We start from the raw sequence: 19,132 nt of genomic DNA on the forward strand, positions 1-19,132 counted from the left end.
TATAGATCAAATTGGAAAGAATTTTACACTTTAACAATACTGAGTCTCCCAATCCGTGAACAGAAGAGTGTATCCCTCCAATCATTTAGGCCTTCTTTGATTTCTTTCATCATAGTTTTATATCTATCGTAGACATCTTGCACAGATGTTGGATCTGTATCAAAGTTTGTCATGGATTTTCCTTCGGGGAGAGTGCCATTATAAATCGTACTGTTAGCCATTGCAGTACACTGAGCTCCACGGAGACAGCGCCGGGGCAAGTGAGAGCTGGACGTGCACTGGGCGACTCTGTGCCTCGCTGCGGAAAAATAGCTAAACATGGGCAAAGGAGATCCTAAAAAGCCGAGAGGCAAAATGTCATCGTATGCATTTTTTTGTGCAAATTTGTCGGGAGGAGCATAAGAAGAAGCACCCAGATGCTTCAGTCAACTTCTCAGAGTTTTCTAAGAAGTGCTCAGAGAGGTGGAAGACCATATCTGCTAAAGAGAAAGGAAAATGTGAGGATATGGCAAAGGCGGACAAGGCCTATTATGAAAGAGAAATGAAAACTTATATCCCTCCCAAAGGGGAGACAAAAAAAGAAGTTCAAGGATCCCAATGCACCCAAGAGGACTCCTTCGGCCTTCTTCCTGTTCTGCTCTGAGTATCGCCCAAAAATCAAAGGAGAACATCCTGGCCTGTCCATTGGTGATGCTGCGAAGAAACTGGGAGAGATGTGGAATAACACTGCTGCAGCTGACAAGCAGCCTTAGGAAAAGAAGGCTGTGAAGCTGAAGGAAAAATACGAAAAGGATATTGCTGCATATCGAGCTAAAGGAAAGCCTGATGCAGCAAAAAGGGAGTTGTCAAGGCTGAAAAAAGCAAGAAAAGGAAGAGGAGGAAGATGAGGAAGATGAAGAGGATGAGGAGGAGGAGGAAGATGAAGATGAAGAAGATGATGATGATAAATAAGTTGGTTCTAGCACAGTTTTTTTTTCTTGTCTATAAAGCATTTAACCCCCCTGTACACAACTCACTGCTTTTAAAGAAAAAAACTGAAATGTAAGGCTGTGTAAGGTTTGTTTTTATACTGTACAGTGTCTTTTTTTGTATGGTTAACACACTACCAAATGTGTCTTTAGATAGCCCTGTCCTGGTGGTATTTTCAATAGCCACTAACCTTGTCTGTTACAGTATGGGGGTTGTAAATTGGCGTGGAAATTTAAAGCAGGTTCTTGTTGGTACACAGCACAAATTAGTTATATATGGGGATGGTAGTTTTTCATCTTCAGCTGTCTCTGATGCAGCTTATATGAAATAATTGTTGTTCTGTTAACTGAATACCACTCTGTAATTGCAAAAAAAAAAAAAAAGTTGCAGCTGTTTTGTTGACATTCTGAATGCTTCTAAGTAAATACAATTTTTTATTAAAAAAATAAAAATAAAAAAATAAATCGTACTGTTTTTGCAATTTCAATTTCCAATTTTTTGGTGCTAGTATAGTTAATTTTTGTTCATTGACCTTGTAACCTGCAGCCTGGCTAAACTCACATGTGAGTTGAAATTGTTTATTTGTAGATTCCTTAGGGTTTTCTATATAGATAATCATGCCATCTGCAAATAGAGACTATTTTATTTTCCCGTTTCCAAACTGTATGTTTCTGTTTTAATTTTCTTGCCATATGGCACTTGCTAGGACCTTGGATATGATGTTGAATAGGAGTGCTGTGAGCGGACGTCTTTGCCTTGTTTACAGTTGAGAGGAAGATCATTGAGTTTTTTGCCATTAAGTATGATGCTAGCTGTAAGTTTTTGTAGGTACTCTTTTTTACATTTTATTTCAAGAGTTTTTGGGGAACAGGTGATTTTTGGTTTCATGGATTAGCTCTTTGGTGGTGATTTCTGAGATTTCGGTGCACCTATCACCTGAGCAGTATACACTGTACACAATATAGAGTCCTTTATCCCTCACCCCTCTTCCACCCTTCCCCCCGACCGAGTCCCCAAAGACCATTGTATCATTCTTACGCCTTTGTGTCCTCATAGCTTAGCTTCCACTTATAAGTGAGAACATACAATATTTGGTTTTCCATTCCTGAGTTACTTCACTTAGAATAATGGCCTCCAACTCCATCCGTGTTGCTGTGAATGCCATTATTTCATTCCTTTTAATGGCTGAGTAGTATTCCATGGTATATATATACTACATTTTCTTTATTCACTCATTGCTTGATGGGCATTTAGGCCAGTCCTATATTTTTGTAGTTGCAAATTGTGCTGCTGTTAACATGTATGTGTAAGTGTCTTTTTTACATAATGACTTCTTTTCCTCTGGGTAGATACCCAGCAGTGGGATTGCTGGATCAAATGGTAGTTCTACTTTTAGTTCTTTAAGGATTCTCCATACTAGTTATACTAGTTTACATTCCCACCAGCAGTAAAAGTGTTCCCTTTTTACCACATCTACACCAACATCTATTTTTTTTATTTTTTTAATGATGGCCATTCTTGCAGGAGTGAGGTGGTATCTCATTGTGGTTTCAATTTGTATTTCTCTGATAATTAGCGATGTTGAGCATTTTGTCATCTGTTTGTTGGCCATTTGTATATTTTTTTGAGAATTGTCTATTTATGTTCTTTACCCACTTTTTGATGGGCTCATTTGTTTTTTTCTTGCTGATTTGTTTGAGTTCCTTGTAGATTCTGAATATTAGTCCTTTGTCACACGCATAGTTTACAAATATTTTCTCCCACTGTGTGGGTTGCCTGTTTACTCTGCTGATTATTTATTTTTCTGTACAGAAACTTATTTATTTTTGTTTTTGTTGCATTTGCTTTTGGGTTCTTGGTTATGAACTCTTTGCCCAACCCAATGTCTAGAAGAGTTTTTCCAATATTGTCTTCTAGAATTGTTATGGTTTCAGGTCTTAGATTTAAGTCTTTGATCCATCTTGAGTTGATTTTTGTATAAGGTGAGAGGTGAGGGTCCAGTTTCATTCTTCTACATGTGTCTTGCCAATTATCCGGGCACCATTTGTTGAATAGGGTGTCCTTTCCCCACTTTATGTTTTCATTTGATTTGTCAAATATCAGTTGGCTTTAAGTATTGGACTTTATTTCTGGATTCTCTATTATATTACATTGGCCTACATACCTGTTTTTATACCAGAATCATGCTGTTTTGATAAGGATGGCCTTGTAGTATAGTTTGAAGACTGTGTAATGTGTGCCTCCAGAGTTGTTCTTTTTGCTTAGTATTGCTTTGGCTATGCAGGTTCTTCTTGAATGTAAATGGCCTAAATACTCCACTTAAAAGATACAGAATGGCAGACTGGCTAAAAATCTACCAACCAAGTATCTGCTGTCTTCAAGAGACTCACCTAACACATAGGACTTAAGGTAGAGGGGTGGAAAAAGATATGCCATGCAAATGGAAGCCAAAAGTAAGCAGGAGTAGCTATTCTTATGTCAGACAAAACAGACTTAAAAACAACAACAGTGGGGAGAAAAAAGACAAAGAGGGACATTATATAATGGTAAAAGGATGAGTCCAACAGGAAAAATATCACAATTCTAAATATATATGCACCTAACACTGGAGCTCCCAAATTCATAAAACAATTTACTACTAGACCTAAGAAATGAGATCAGTGGCAACACAAAATAGTAGTGGGGGACTTCAGTACTCCACTGACAGCACTAGACGTGTCATCAAGAAAGAAAGTCAGCAAAGAAACAATGGACTTAAACTATACTCCAGAACAAATGGACTTAACAGCTATTTACAGGACACTCTACCCAACAACTGCAGAATATACACCGTCTTCACCAGCACATGGAACATTCTCCAGGACAGACCATATGATAGGCCACAAAACAAGTCTCAATAAATTGAAGAAAATCTAAATCATATCAAGTACCCTTGTAGGTACTCTTTATCAGATTGAGGACATGTTTTAAAATTTCTATTTCTTTATTCTATTTATTTTCTCTTTACTCTCTATATACTTATATTTACTTATTTCTATTTTATTTAAATGACATATCTTCATATTTAAAATGGGTGTTTATTATTTATACAGTTTCTTTTTCATCCAGTCCAACCATCTTTGTGTTTCAATTGGTATATTTGGACCACTTACATGTAATGTTATTATTTCTGTAGTTGTATTATTTTCTCTTGTTCCTTGCCACTTTTTGGATTTTTGTTTTATGGCCGTCAGAGCCTCGGCTGTCTGCTGCTCCCCAGGAGTGACCACGGGCTGTCCTCTGTGGCTGTGGTAAGAATGGGAGTACAGTGCTTCACACAGCCTGGCACAGCAGTCAGCAGAGGTGGGCCGCTGGTAAGTGCTCTCTTCCAATAACCCGCTAACAGTGGACTTTCAGCTACTCTGTACTCTGTCGGGGGAAGCAACTCCAGGCCATGATGAACATCAGAGCCCAGAGCAGGCTGCAGGACTGAAGTCAGTGGGGTCTTTTGTTAGGACCCAGCACACTGGCAAACAGACTTCCACTGCTCTTGATTGTATCACTTTTGTAAGTGGTAGGAAGATACGCATAAAATTTGCCATCTTATCGGGCACGGTGGCTCAAACCTGTAATCCCAGCACTTTGGGAGGCCGAGGCGGGCAGATCACGAGGTCAGGAGATAGAGACCATCCTGGCTAATACATTGAAACCCCGTCTCTACTAAAAGAAAAAAAAAAAAAAAAATTAGCTGGGTGTGGTGGTGGGTGCCTGTAGTCCTAGCTACTCAGGAGGCCGAGGCAGGAGAATGGCAAGAACCTAGGAGGTGGAGCTTGCGGTGAGCCCAGATCACGCCACTGCACTCCAGCCTGGGTGACAGAGCAAGACTCCGTCTTAAAAAAAAAAAAAAAAAAATTGGCCATCTTAGCCATGATAAGCACAGTTCATGGGTGTTAGGCACATTCCCCTTGTTGTACTCCCATCTCCAGAACTCTTTTCATCTTGCCAAACTGAAACTCTGCCCCCATTAAACATTAACTCCCTGTCCCCCTCCACCCAGCCCCTGGAGACCTCCATTCTCCTTCCCATCCCTCATGAATTTCACTATTCTATGTGCCTGGGTTATTTCACTGAGCATAATTCATTGAGGTTCATCCATGCTGTAGCCTGTGTCAGAATTGTTTTACCTTTTTAAGGGCGAATAATTTTCCTTTGCATGAGGGGGATTACATTTTGTTTATCTGTTTATCTATTGATGGATACTTGGGTTGGACAGTTCTCATTTTTAAAACTCGAAGTTTAATTAAATGAGAATGAATCAACACTGGAGGGAGAAAGAATCTCCTCAGAGGGGAGCGAAAAGCCCCCCACTCCCAGTGCACATGCCCCAAGGACCACAGCACTGTTGAGAGGTCGCCAGAACATGACAGAAGACAAACTGAAAGCATGGCAGTGCCTCTCCCCTGTTTCCAGGGTGGGGCTCTGTATTTGTGTTGACCAGCAGAGGGTCATCCAGGGGCCCAGCTCTGAGAATGTTCCCGACCTGTCTGGAGCCACGCCCCCTCCTGCTCTGCTCCATCCTTCCGCAAAGCAGCAGCCGAATGAAACAAAGCTCATGTTTCACCAGGCCCCGTGGTAAATGCTGATGGAACCCCCAAAAGTTTTCTGAAGACTGGTTTTGTTCTTATTACTTAAGGTTGATCTAATCCATCCCAAGACTTGCATTGCTGAAACAGAGTGTAGCAGAAACACATGATTCTCACCCATTTAGGGATTGTTTGCCTGTCCAGACACATGACATTTAGTGTATCAGTCGGTTTTCACACTACTGATAAAGATATACCCGAGACGGAAAGTAAAAGTGGTTTAATTGGACTTACAGTTCCACATGGCTGGGGAGGCCTCAGAATCATGGCGCGAGGTGAAAGGCACTTCTTACATGGCGGTGGCAAGAGAAAATAAGGAAGATGCAAAAGCAGAAACCCCTCATCAAACCATCAGATCTCATGAGACTTATTCACTACCATGAGAACAGTATGGGGGAAACTGCCCCCATGATTCAAATGATCTCCCACCAGGTCCCTCCCACAACACACGGGAATTATGGGAGTATAATTCAAGATGAGATTTGGGTGGGGACACAGAGCTAAAGCATACCAGTTAGTAAATGACAGCAGAGAAGCCCACTTTCCCATAAGTCAGCGAGCCTGTCTTTATAAATGGCTCAAAGCTTTCCTTCTAACTAAAAAAAGGGGAGAAAAAAAGGGTCCCTTTTGTCCCTGACATATGAAAGCCAGCATTTTCTGAGGCAGCTGCATTCCCTGAGTGGGGCTGAGGGCCGGACCCTGGGCTCCTCCCTTCCTTGACCCTCCCTGCCCACACCAGGCCTCGGGTTCTCTGGGAAATTGAATTGGACCCTGGTTTCCCATCAAATCCAACAACTGCCCATCAGCTCAGGATGCCTTCCATAACTATCTGTAGCATTTGCTCCCCAAATGTACTTAAATAATTTTAAAAGAAAACTCCGTTACCAAAAATGGAAAATCATTTTCTTAATAAGTAGGAGGGATCCCCCAAAATGAATGTATTGAACCCTCCTCATGTCTTTAACTTCTGTTGGAGACTGGGACACAGGAGGCTGCCGGTGGAGCCTGCTCAAGTGTGAAAGTCAGGCTCACCCCTAAATAAGAAACCTCTTTGTAATCACAAGGATTGGAAAATAACTGGAAAGGGCAGACCTGCCTCAACTCGGGACTCTATGTTTTTAAGTACTGTGCCCATGCACTTCCACAACTCATCTTGGAAGGTTGCAAGCCACTTAGAAATGAGTGCTCAAAACAGAAGCCTTGAACGTGAGGGATGCGGGCTACAGGGTGTTTCTGTCCAGCCACCGGCAGGGCCTTCATTCAGCTGAGGTGTCCATGAGCACTGCACAAGAAGCGCCAATTACAAGGCCAGTCCAGGGCTCCGGAGTCAAATTAAAACTGTCCCAGTTCCTGCCCCACCGCTAGGTGACCTTAAGCAAGGCCATAGACTTCTGGGACCCTGACTTTCTCAAGCCAATCAATACATGTTAATTGAATGCCTTTCCTAGCTACCAGGGAAATGGGAAGAGAAAACGTGGTTCTCACCATAAGGATGCCAAAGACCTCTCCTCCCCCTCTCCTCCCCCTCTCCTCCCCCTCTCCTCCCCCTCCTGTTTGTAGCCTTTGCCCATTTCCATGCTGGCAGATTTCCTGCTATCCAGAGGATGCACAGGAATGCGCGTCTGGACCTAAAGCATTTCCTTCCCCAAAATGCAGCAGAGGTGGCAGCCCCAAGAGCCTGGGGAATGGTGAAGTGCAGTATGCTAATTAGGAAGTGGTGAAGTGCAGTATGCTAATTAGGGAGTGATGTGTCCTGAAGAGCTATTATCTCTGTTTTTAATATAATTCCTTTAATTACATGTTTGTATCATTTAATTTTAATATTGGCCATATTTAACAACACATATGCAAATAATCTAGCCATCAGCGTTTGTGTGTTCATTGGTGGGAGCCGGGTGGCGCACACCGCGGCCTGCTGAGCCTGGAGAGACAGAAAGTTCCACAGTAGCTCCCCCGACACAGCCCAGGGCAGGGGCTCAGGCAGCGCCTGCACTCTGCGTTCTCCCTACCTGCTCTTGGTTGCGCCTTCCGGTGTCACTCCAGTCTTAGTGGGGCTCTCCTCTCCTGGTGGCACAGAGGTGGACAACAGTCCCAGGGGGTCCCAGGGGATCCTTGGGGATCCCAGCTGAAGGTCTCTGGCCTCTGGGTCCCAGCGATGTCCTGAACCAGGGGCCATACAGTGCTCGGCTTGGCCGGCCCTGGCCACTCGCCTCCCCTGGGTCTGGAGGGGGAGGGCAGCATTGTGTGGACCAGACCTGGGGGCAGGTGTCCCAGGGAACATCTGGTGGCATTAGGGAAGAGAGGGCTGTGACTGTCCAGCAGTCAGAAACATGGAGGGTCCGCCACAACCTCAGAAGCTCCTGGTCAACTGTGCAATCCCGTTTCAGCATTCTGTCAGAGGCTTTACAGTCTTGAGATATTTTTAAGCCTTTTGGTGCTTGGGGTTGTCAGATTTCGGAAGTAATACACACTTGTTTAACAGGGGAAACGGTAATATTCAGCCCTGCATGAGAGTGAGGTAATCACCTCCACAGCCCCTTCCTCCCCCACTTGCAGGGGGCTCCTTCCATGCCCTGCTGCTGGCTGTGCTGACTCAGACACACGTGCACGGTGCAGGGGTTGCTTTGCGTTTGCTGACGTAGACCCAAAACACACACAGGATTTGCACCTGGCTTTTATTCACTGCACAGTAAAGCTTGGGGTTCCCTACCAGAGACAGCCCTGCAAACAGGAGGGTTTGCTCTCGCTAAACTGGAGGCTGGGAGACTTTTCATTCATTGCTCCTTCTGAAGGGCGTAGAAAAGCAAAGATCTCTAGAGATTTCTAAATTTGGTAAGAGTGTACAGGGCCGTGCAGGGTGCCTGTGTGCTAAAAATACCAGCCCGGGTCTGGGGTGAAGGCTGCGTGCTCAGAGAAGGGGCTGTGGGGAAGATGGCTGGAGGCGCACCCGGGGTCCCAGACAAGGCTGCCTCAGCCTCCTCCAAGGGACTGGGCCTCCCCACACTGACATCCATGCTACCAGCCACGCATGTGGCACAATCATGGCTTAGGGAAGCTGCCCCAAATTGAGTAACCCTTCACCTGAGGTCCTACACCCAGGGGTTGGACACCACCTCGGGATTGGGATCCTATCTAGGATTCACCTGCACCGATATTTACTTATTTCCAACTGACTTTTTAAAATCAAATGCATTTATTTTAAAATAAAATATCACAGTGCTACAGTACATGGGAAACCCATATCACTTGTCTTAAATGGTAATGATAGGTAGATATCATATATCTCATATATAAAATTATAATAGACCAGGCGCAGTGGCTGACACCTATAATCCCAGCACTTTGAGAGGCCGAGGTGGGCAGATCACCTGAGGTCAGGAGTTCGAGACCAGCCTGTCCAACATGGTGAAACCCCGTCTCTACTAAAAATACAAAAATTAGCCGGGCATGGTGGCAGGTGCCTGTAATCGCAGGTAATCGGGAGGCTGAGGCAGGAGAATTGCTGGAACTCGGGAAGCAGAGGTTGCAGTGAGCCGAGAGCACAACATTGCACTCCAGCCCAGGCGACAACAGCGAGGCTCCGTCTCAAAAAAAAAAAAAAATACAAAAATACAAAAATTATTTGGGCGTGATGGTGCACACCTGTAATCCCAGCTACTTGGGAGGCTGAGGCAGGAGAATCCCTTGAACCCAGGAGGTGGAGGTTACAATGAGCCGAGATCATGCCACTGCACTCCAGCCTGGGTGATACAGCGAGACTCCATCTCAAAAAAAATAAAATAAAATAATAAATATTCTTATTACTGTTATTAACATTTTTGAGTGTTCGCTCTGGGTAGGTACTGTTCTGATACACTAGCGTGTTAACTGGTTTAATCCTTGCCACAGTCCCTCGGGGAGGCCCAGCGTTGCCGCTCCCTAATAGCCTCATTTTAGGAAAGTAGTTTAGGGCCTCAAAAAGACACATCACTACTAAACCAAAGACAGGGACCACTGAAATCATAGCGAAACACCTCTGGTGGATTTTGAATCTGAATTTACTTCTGCATTTGCTTTATTCATTCATTCACTGATTCCCTCATTCATTTGTTCAGCAAGTGTCTGCTGAGAACCCACTCTGGGCCCCACACTGGGAAGGCGGGAGAGTGGGTCCCGTCCCAGCCCTCCTTAGTAGGACTGCAATGGGGAAGGCTGCATTAACCAACAGGCATGGTGTGGTGGGCACTTCGGAGCTACAAGATAGGTGAGGAACAGGGTGTTCACCAGCCTAGGCTAGAAGGGTGCTGCTGGGTCAAGTTTCTAAACTTTTAAAGATGAAAATAGGTGAAATTAGGGAAGAAAGGAGGAGGATATGGGTGAAAAAATGAAAAAATGGGTGAAGCAAGTTTCATGTCTTCATTGGATACCCCTATTGTTAACATACTGGAAGAAGAATTTAACCTCATTTTCTTTATCTGTAAAATGGAAACAATGGTACCAGCTTCAAAGAATAACGTCAGATTTTTGTTTTGTTTTGTTTTCTGAAACAGTCTTGCTCTGTTGCCCAGGTTGGAGTGCAGTGGCGCGATCTCGGCTCACTGCAACCTCGGCCTTCTGGGTTCCAAGCGATTTTCCTGCCTCAGCCTCCCAAGTAGCTGGGATTACAGGTGTGGACCACCGTGCCCGGCTAATTTGGATAACATCAGTTTTAAAGCATTACAGCTGTGCCTGCCACAGAGTTAAATGCTCAAAATGTGTGACTAATCATAATCATTATTTTTATTACTGTCGTTGGCAAATGATCGTGTTTTCCATTTACCATAGCTACGTTATAAAGTTTACTGTTTTCATATATTTGATGTTTTAAAGTGAGTTGGCAGTGGCAGGCTCTCAGAGAGTTTAAGCTCTTATCCGTGCGACCATCTTTGCCCTCATTTGCATGCGTCCTGGAATTTTATGAGCACACCGAAAAATTAACCTGCAATTTCCCCATGTCCCTTTTGTCTTCCTGAGGCTTTATTTAGAAAGAAGTGGAAATCAAGACCATTCTTGTAAACTACTAGCAATTCATTTATTTGATGGGGGATTTAAATTCCTTACCAAATTGTTAAAAGCAACCCAATAACCGGCAATTTTTCTAAGCAGCACAATTCACAGCATGGGGCGTCCTACCTCTGATTTAGACGGCAGAACATTTATCTTTCATGACCAAAGTCCCTCCTAGAGAAGCAAGGTGGTTTTGCAAGATCCTCTACCCAGAGTAACCAGACTCAACTCGAAAAAGTTTAATTTTGCCTCATCTCTGTCCACCTCCAAATGTGCCCAGCACATGTGGAAATTGTAACGTTAAGGAGGAAGCGTCTGCTTGGGGAAAATTAAAACTCCAGAATGCCGTTTAAATCCAGTGACAGAAGTTAGAGCTGGACTCTGAGTCAGGCCAGCCTGGCCTATTCCAGCCACCACCTCCCATTTGTAAGGAACACCAAGCTAGTCACTGTCTCCCAGCTTCATTTCCTCATCCTCTCTCTGTGCCTCAGTTACTGTCTCTGGAAACAGGCTGCCTCTGTGACCCCGGAGATCTTGAAATGAGATAATACAGGGACGCCTGCTTAGTACAGACCCTCGTATTTAATTAGTGGTAAGTAAATGTTTCCTATCATCATTGTTACTAATACTATTATGACTATTGCCGTCTATAGAATGGGGACAAGCTCACTGTGGCTGCAAGGTGACCTGGGAATACAGGGAGCAACACTGGGTGGCAGCTACCCTTTAAAAGCAGCTCTAGAAATCTGGACTGAGCTGTGAACAGGCATCTAGGGTGCAGCGGGGAGTGAATGAAACGCTGAAGAAGAGACATCTCAGAAGGGCTGTAAAAGGAAAAGCGAAGGGAGGCTGAGGAGGGCGGAGCACTTGAGGTCAGGAGTTCGAGACCATCCTGGCCAACATGGTGAAACCCTGTCTCTACTAAAAATACAAAAATTAGCCAGGTGTGGTGGCACATGCCTGTAGTCCCAGCTACTTGGGAGGCTGTGGCAGGAGAATCGCTTGAACCCAGGAGGTGGAGGTTGCAGTGAGCCAAGATCACGCCACTGCACTCCAGCCTGAGCAACAGAGCAAGACTCTGACTCAAGAAAAAAAAAAAAAAAAAGAAGGAAAAGAGAATCCTTAGGAAAGAGAATGGGACTGCAAAGGCAGGAGAAAACAGGGTCTCCTTCCCCACAACACACATGGCCAAGCGGAGCCCACAGCCTATACAACTGGGGTGGGAGCTGGGTGGGGCGTTCTGCTATCACCTGTCATGGTCATAACAGGAATCGCAGTTACCAGGGGGATGTCCTAGGCATCCCTTAAGTGGTTTATACCAATTATGTTGGATTGATTTCGTCTGTAATCTTCATACCTGTCCTGGGAGGAAAATGCCATCATGATCCACCTTTTACAAATGTCAAAAGCAAGGCACAGAGAAGTTAAGAAACATATCCCAGGTAACACAGCTCAAAGGTGGAGCTGGGATTTGAGCCTGGGCAGGGTGACGTCAAAGTCCGCCTGCTCGACTGCCCTGAATCTGCCCCCAGCCGCCTTCAGAGAACGGGTGCTGATGGCCCCCTCGGCTCTAGGTCTCAGTGGAAAACCACCTTGGACATTTGGTGTTTTAACTCCCAGATTCCACTCTGTCCTCTGGTGCGGCTGGGATCAGGGCTGTGAGGCACTTGCTGGGGTCTTGGGTGGGAGGGGGCGTGCCTGGGGACTCGAGTGCCAGAAAGAGTGAATGGCCTTGGGAGTGGGACAGAGACAATCTAGGGAGGCAGGGACCCCCTGCGGGCCTGAAACCACAACGGCTGAAGCTGGGTGGGGAGAGGCCCAGATGGGTCCAGAGGTCTCCTCGGGATCCACGGAAGGAGGATGCCATGGACACAGCTTTCTGAAGTTTCCTCAGGACCCCAGCTCACAGCTGCCCTTCTGTGTCTGCACTGGCTACTTAAAAAAATTCAGATCTAGCAGAATTTGGAGCATAATTTCCAAATGGCAATTCTGTTCCTAAAACTGAATCCAACCTGTTGCCTAATATAATCCCAGGAGCTCGTTTCTGACCCTCCAAAGAGGTCATTCCTACAGCTCTGGGACCTGAATTCTGCCAGCACCCAAGTGGGCAGGAAGTGGGCTCTCCCCGAAAGCCACCAGGAGGAACACAGCCCGGCAGACACCTTGACCTCAACCCTGTGAGTCTACTTCATGCTTCTGGCCTCCAGAACTGGAGGGGAATAAATGTGCGGTGTTTGAGTCACTACCTTTGTGGGCATTTGTTACAGCAGCAATAGGAAACAGGTGCATTTCCTCTGTCGTTTTTATTAATAGAATATTAGTAATTTGCTGGCGTTGCTGGAGTTGCTGAGTGGCAAGCTGGGAACTTTACAGTCACTTCATCCACAGCCTTCATCCGAGTCTGGCCAGGAGGAGGGACCTGGCTCAGAGGAGGAAGGACATTTCCCAGGGCCCCATAGGACCTGAAGCCTGGTCAGTCTGACACAGAAGATACCGCACTCAGGCAGTACCCACCAGTGTCTCTACATCTTGATACGGTCTTTGGCTAAAAATGAGATAATTCTTAGACCCCATAGAAGGATTCTACTGAAGGAGACACGAAAAACCATTTAATCTGATTTTAGTTAGATGAGCAAAAAGAGGCCCAGAAGGATTAGGTGACTTGTCAGAGAACATATAGCCAATTGCCTTAAATGGAATGAGCTGTTCCATTCAGCTCCTCCCCGTGGCTGGAACAGGTCTGATCGGGCAGACTACAGCAGTATCCACTCTCCTCTCTTGCCCTAGTTGTAAGACCCCCAGTTTTCAGGGGGTTGCATGGCCACCCAGGATAAAGACTACATTTTCCTTGCAGTGAGGTATGGCCACGTGACACAGGGAGGTGAGCAGAAGTTTTCTCAAGTGTTCTTCAAAGGAACAGGGGACATCCTTCTCTGTTCCTTCCTTTTTCCTGGCTGGAAAGAAGATGTGATGGCTGGAGCTCACGCAATAATTTTGGACCATGAGGATGGCAGAGTCATGAGTCACCCTAAAGACTTTGTGGAGCCTCCTCCTGGCCCTGGAATGCTGCCCCAGACTTCATGTTTATAGGAAAGAAAAATATGCTGGGAGAATTCAGTTTCTTTTTTAAAAAGCTATTGTGATTTCTGCTTGTTTTGTTTTCTGCCCCTTGTAGCCAAACTTCATTTAACGAATAAAGGAAAATATTCAGGTGACAGACCTTGTGGGAGAGAAAGATGTGATGTTTCAAAGACAGCTTCTAGTAAAGGCTCAATGCCAGCCTCCCCCTCCCACCATGACTGCTGACCCTTCTAAGATCCCACTCTGGCCTGCTGCTGCCAAAATATAGCAGAAATTGTGCCAGAAAGTGCCAGAAATGGTGCCCTGTCTGCATAGTCCAGGATGGTTCACCCCCAACTCGGCCCTCCCCGTGCCTCTAAGAGTACCCCCCAGTGGCCTGATGCCAGCTACAGGACCATATCCAAATCTCTAACCACAAGGGAGGCGGGAAATGGAGGGTGTGTTCTGGGCCTCCACCTCACACTCAGGGGCTTGTTACTACAGAGAGAAAGGATCCTGGGGCCATCTAAGAGTCCTTGCCACATGTGGGCTCGACAGCTATTGGGTAGACATCAACTTGATGAGCAAATCCCCTTCTTGTCCCCTAGGCCGAGGGCTACACTTCCCCAAACTCATCCTCCTACAAAGAAGCAGATATTGAGATCAGGGTTGTACCAGAAAATCCAGGCCCTCTGGTGTGTCCATACTTTCAGATGTGCAGGGACTAGCTCAGAGCTCAGGCTCTGCAGTCAGACGGCCTGGGTTCAGATCCTGACACTGTGTCTTATTTAGCTGGATAGGTGCGTTCATTTCCTGGGGCTGCTGTAAACTGCCACAACTTCAGTGGCTTAAAACAGCACAAAGTGATTCTCTTATAGTTCTGGAAGTCAGAAGTCTAAGATGAGCTAAAATCAAGGTGTTGGCAGGGCTGCATTCCTTCTGGAGGTTATGGGGAAGAATCCATTTTCTTGCCTATTCTGGCTTCTAGAAGCCTGTGTTCCTTGGTTCATAGCCTCTTCCTCCATCTTCAAGGCCAGGAAAGACTGGTCTTGTCTTTCTCATTCTGACACAGACCCTCCTACCTCCCTTTTCCACATCTAAAGGACCCCTGCGATTATACTGGACCCACCCAGCAACCCATGATAACTTCCCTCTCTTAAAGGCAGCTGATCGGCAGCCCTAAATCTATCTGCCGCTTAATTCCCCTGGCGTGGAAGGTAGTGCATCGCAGGTTGCAGGGATTAGGACATGGACATCTTTGGGAGCTATTACTCTGCCTACCTCAGCAAATTTGAAACAATTTTACCTCCCTGAGTCTGTTTCCTCGCCTCTAAAAAGAGAATAGGAAATATCTAGCTCCCACGGACATTGCAGCAAAGAAAAAATAAATGGACCTGAAGCAAGGGCCTCAAACTGGGCGCCCACAGGCTCTACCCAACCAAAGAGCATGATTTGCCTCCCATCCAATCTCCATGAGTTGCTCATATTTTTTAACTGGCAAATTTCACATTAAAATTCAAATTTTCTGTTTCTCTTAACTCGTAGGAGGATCTCACCCACTGGATCTGCTTTCTGGGGTGTTGACAATCAGCTGCACTGAGCTGTGGCTGCCCCTTTGAGATGGGCCGTGGTTCCCCAGTTCACCACAGTCCCCACTTTTCCCTATTGTCTCTCCCTCAGTCCACTTCTTCCAATTACACACCCTGCCTGGCCCCCAGAGGGAGCTCGATTTGGGACATTTGCGAAGAAGCATTGGCAGGCAGAAGCAGCTTCATAAAGGATAGTTAATATTATTTATATTCACTAAGATCCATTAACAGGGCAATTCTCAAGTTTGGCTGTGCATTAGAATGCCCTAGGGAACTTTAAAAACTGCTAGTGCCCAAGCCACACCTGCATGAAATACACGGGAACTCAGGGATGAGGCCCTGTTCAGGATTGCTACAGCTCTCCAGGGATTCTGGCCAGAGCATTTTCAGACGCTCCCTGGGAGCCAGAGCTCAGGCAACGTGGAGCAGACCCAGCTCAGGTGCAAGGCTGTGGGGCAGAACTCGCCTCCCCAGCGTCCACCCGCAGGCAGAGAGGAAGAGAGGGCCAGCGTGTGGATTGTGAAACCACTAATGAAACATGCCAGGCTGTGACAATGAGCTATGGCTGTCTGCACATCCGCTTCCTGCTGTGAAGAGCTGAGGGGCTGCCCAGACGCTTGTGGAAGCTTTCAGAACTCAGTGAGTCCTTCACAGAGCGGTGGGGGCGAGTCCACGGCTTCCTTTTCTTCTTTCTGTACACTCCCAGGGCGTAGGAGCCTGTGAGGCCCCCCGGCTGCTTGTGCAGTGATCATCCTCCTCCTGCTCTTTATTCCAGAGATGGGAAATCTCTGCTGCACGGGTACCTGAAAGTTCTGGCAACTCGGATGAAGGATCAAAATATGGTTCCATTATTGGCAATGAACCATAAGCCATACCATTTATCATTATTTATTATTATTATTATTAGAGACAGGGTCTTGCTCTGTTGCTCAAGCTGAAGTACTGTATTAGTCTATTCTCATGCTGCTAATAAAGACATATCCAAGACTGGGTAATCTATAAAGGAAAGAGGTTTAATGGACTCACAGTTCCACGTGGCTGGGGAGGCCTCGCAATCATGGCAGAAGGCGAATGAGGAGCAGTCACGTCTTACATGGCAGCAGGCAAGAGAGCTTGTGCAGGGGAACTCCTATTTATAAAACCTTCAGATCTCGTGAGACTTACTCACTACCACAAGAACAGTATGGGGGAACCCATACTGTTCAATTATCCCCCCCGTGATTCAGTTATCTCCAGCTAGCCCTGCCCTTGACATATGGGGATTATTACAATTCAGGGTGAGATTTGGGTAGGGACACCACCAAATCATATCAAGTACAGTGGTGTGATCACTGCCCACTGCAGCCTTGAGCTTACAGGCACAAGCGATCCTCCCACCTCAGCCTCCCAAGTAGCTGGGACCACAGGTGCCTACCACCGCATCTGGCTAATTTTTAATTTTTTGACTATGTTGCTTAGGCTGCTATTGATCTCCTGGGCTTAAGCAATGCCCCTTCTTTGGCCTCCCAAGGTATTGGGATTACAGCTGTGGCCACCGCTCCAGCCCCCATTTATTAAGTGCATTGAACAAATATTTATGGAACACCTGCTGTGTACCAGGTGCTATTCTAAGTGCAAGGGATAAAAGGGATGGAGTCCTTGCATAAAGGAGTCAGCGAAATACCAGGTGGCACAGAGGGCGTCCATGCTGTGGAGGAAGGGCAGCAATGGGAGCAGGGAGCTCTAGGAAGAGGAGGGTGGGTTGATCATTTCTTAAGGGGGTGGTGAGAGAATTTGACAACTGAGCAAAAGGAGAGAGTCTTGTGAGAGAGGGACACCAGGCAGGGGACAGCAAGGGCCTGGGGTAGGGGTGGAAAGGGGGCCTAAGGACCATAGGCCACACTGGCTCATGGGACCTTGATCCAGGATTCCAACAGGTGCTCACCTAATCCCTAAGCCCAGGCTCTGACCCCCACGCTCAGGTGGTTTTGCTCCATCTCTGCTGAAGTCTGGGTTGGCCCCTCTGCAAGTTCAGAAGTACCGCAGTGGCTGCTCTGGTTAGCGCCCACCCCAAGGTCCCACCCAGTCCATCCTGCAGCCCTGTAGAGGAGAGGCAGAGGCTCAGAGGGGACAAGCCACTGGCTGGGAGGCCGAGGGGCCTGGATAGGCCTTGCTCTTGTGCCATCCAGCATCGTCCTGGCTCTTGCATTCGGGAAGTGTCCCTTGGAAAGAACAGCCTGGGCGGCCAGAACTTCCTTCATTACTCCCTTGCAAGGGAGGGGGACAGGTGAGGCCCAGATGCCTGCCCTCTTCCAGACAGTCCTCACAGAGAGAATGGTCCCCCCAAGCCAGGATGTCTCCATGATCCTGGGGGCAGGTCCTACCTCTGGGGGCGTATAGCCCAGGCCCCCCGGGCCCACTCAGAAGGCAGACACCTGGGCCAGGGCAGGGGACTGTTCCCTGTTGGCCTCCGAATTCTGGACAGTTGGCTTTTGTGGGGAGGCTGCAAGCCCCAAGCCCATCTCCCATCCTCATCCACCAGAGCATCACCCTAGAGACAGAGGGGAGACCCCGGGAGTGTGGCAGCTGCCACTCCATCTCCGCCGGCCAGTGCAGCCACCTTGGACTCATGTGTTAAAGGAAATGGTGAGGTCAACCCAGAAACATAAATCCTTGTTACCGGCTCCCACCCCACTGCAGTTTAGATTCCAGGGCAGGAGAAGCTAAACGACCCCCACTCCAAACCCCCACTGGGCACTTGGCCAGCACATTGTGCCTGCCCTGGAGATGAGGGGAAATGGAAACAAGAGGGGAGGGAAGAGAAAAGGAAAGGGGAGAGAGAGAGAGAGGATGCAGGGAAAATGAGAGAGAAGGGAAGGGAGGCAGGGAGGGGAAAGCAGGCTGTGGCTCTCCCTGCATTGCCCCGGGGAATTAAGGCTTCTCTTCTGCCCTAGATGGGGGTTCCTAACTCAGCCCCTTTGCAGGACCCCAGCAGCTGTGGGACAGGACCAGTGCTGCCACCCGCCCGGGCCTGTGGGTGCTGAGCAGCTCCTGTGCACAGGCAGAGAGGCTCCCGTCCAAAAGGCAAGTGAGACTAGGCTAGGGTCAGGCGGATATTGGGCAGATGTTGAGAGGTCAGGGACCTTCGGCCCCCACCCCTCCTACAGAGATCACAGCTCCCTGAAGGAGACTGGCTGGTTGTCCTTGGAGCCAGGCCTGCAAAATGTATTCATGTCACTTCCAGGAACCTCACCTAAGGAGAGAGAAAAGTGGGGAGTAGAGGGGAGGGGAAGAAGGGAAGAGAAAAGGGAAGGGAAGGAGGTTGTGGGTGCAGAATTCCAGAGCCCTTTCAGATAACAAAGGACTATTTAAAATGACCTAAATCTTCAGCTGAGAGGCTAAGCTAAGCTAAGGTTGCAGCCTACAGCGTCAGCTGATTTAACCCAGCCCTGCGCTCAACCCTTTCGGCCCTCATCTAATGGGAATCCACACGACCACCTGTGAGGTAGGTCCTGTTCTGTGTCACAGATGGGGAAAGAGGTTCACTGGTAGGAGGAAGGCCGAGCGCCCAGGGCGCTGATAGCATCGCCTCTCACACTCCGGTCAGCAAAGCTGCGAAGCCATTGTGTTCACCTCAGGGCGGTGCCAGCAGCCAGCTGTCTGCACTCTTGACAACATTCATTATTCTTCCTGTCACTTCAAGGCCCCTGGACAGACCAGATGCACGACATCCAGGTGGATCAGGAAGGGAATATGTAAACTTGAACCCAGGCGAGCTGGTGGTGGGATTCTAGCACCCCCTTTTCATTTAAAATGTCCTTAAATTAGCTTTAAACGAAGAGACTTTGAGAGGCTGAGTTCATTTCCTGGGAGAGTTCTTTGCATGGA

At 47.2% G+C, this 19,132-nt stretch overlaps 1 pseudogene; it reads left to right on the forward strand.

Annotated features, from left to right (window-relative positions):
• The first annotated feature begins 238 nt into the window (after positions 1 to 238).
• On the forward strand, positions 239 to 1,389 carry LOC116461136 (high mobility group protein B1-like; annotated as a pseudogene).
• The last annotated feature ends 17,743 nt before the right edge of the window (positions 1,390 to 19,132 follow it).

Source organism: Hylobates moloch, unplaced genomic scaffold, assembly GCF_009828535.3.
Source record: "Hylobates moloch isolate HMO894 unplaced genomic scaffold, HMol_V3 SCAFFOLD_21, whole genome shotgun sequence".
NCBI lineage: Eukaryota > Metazoa > Chordata > Mammalia > Primates > Hylobatidae > Hylobates > Hylobates moloch.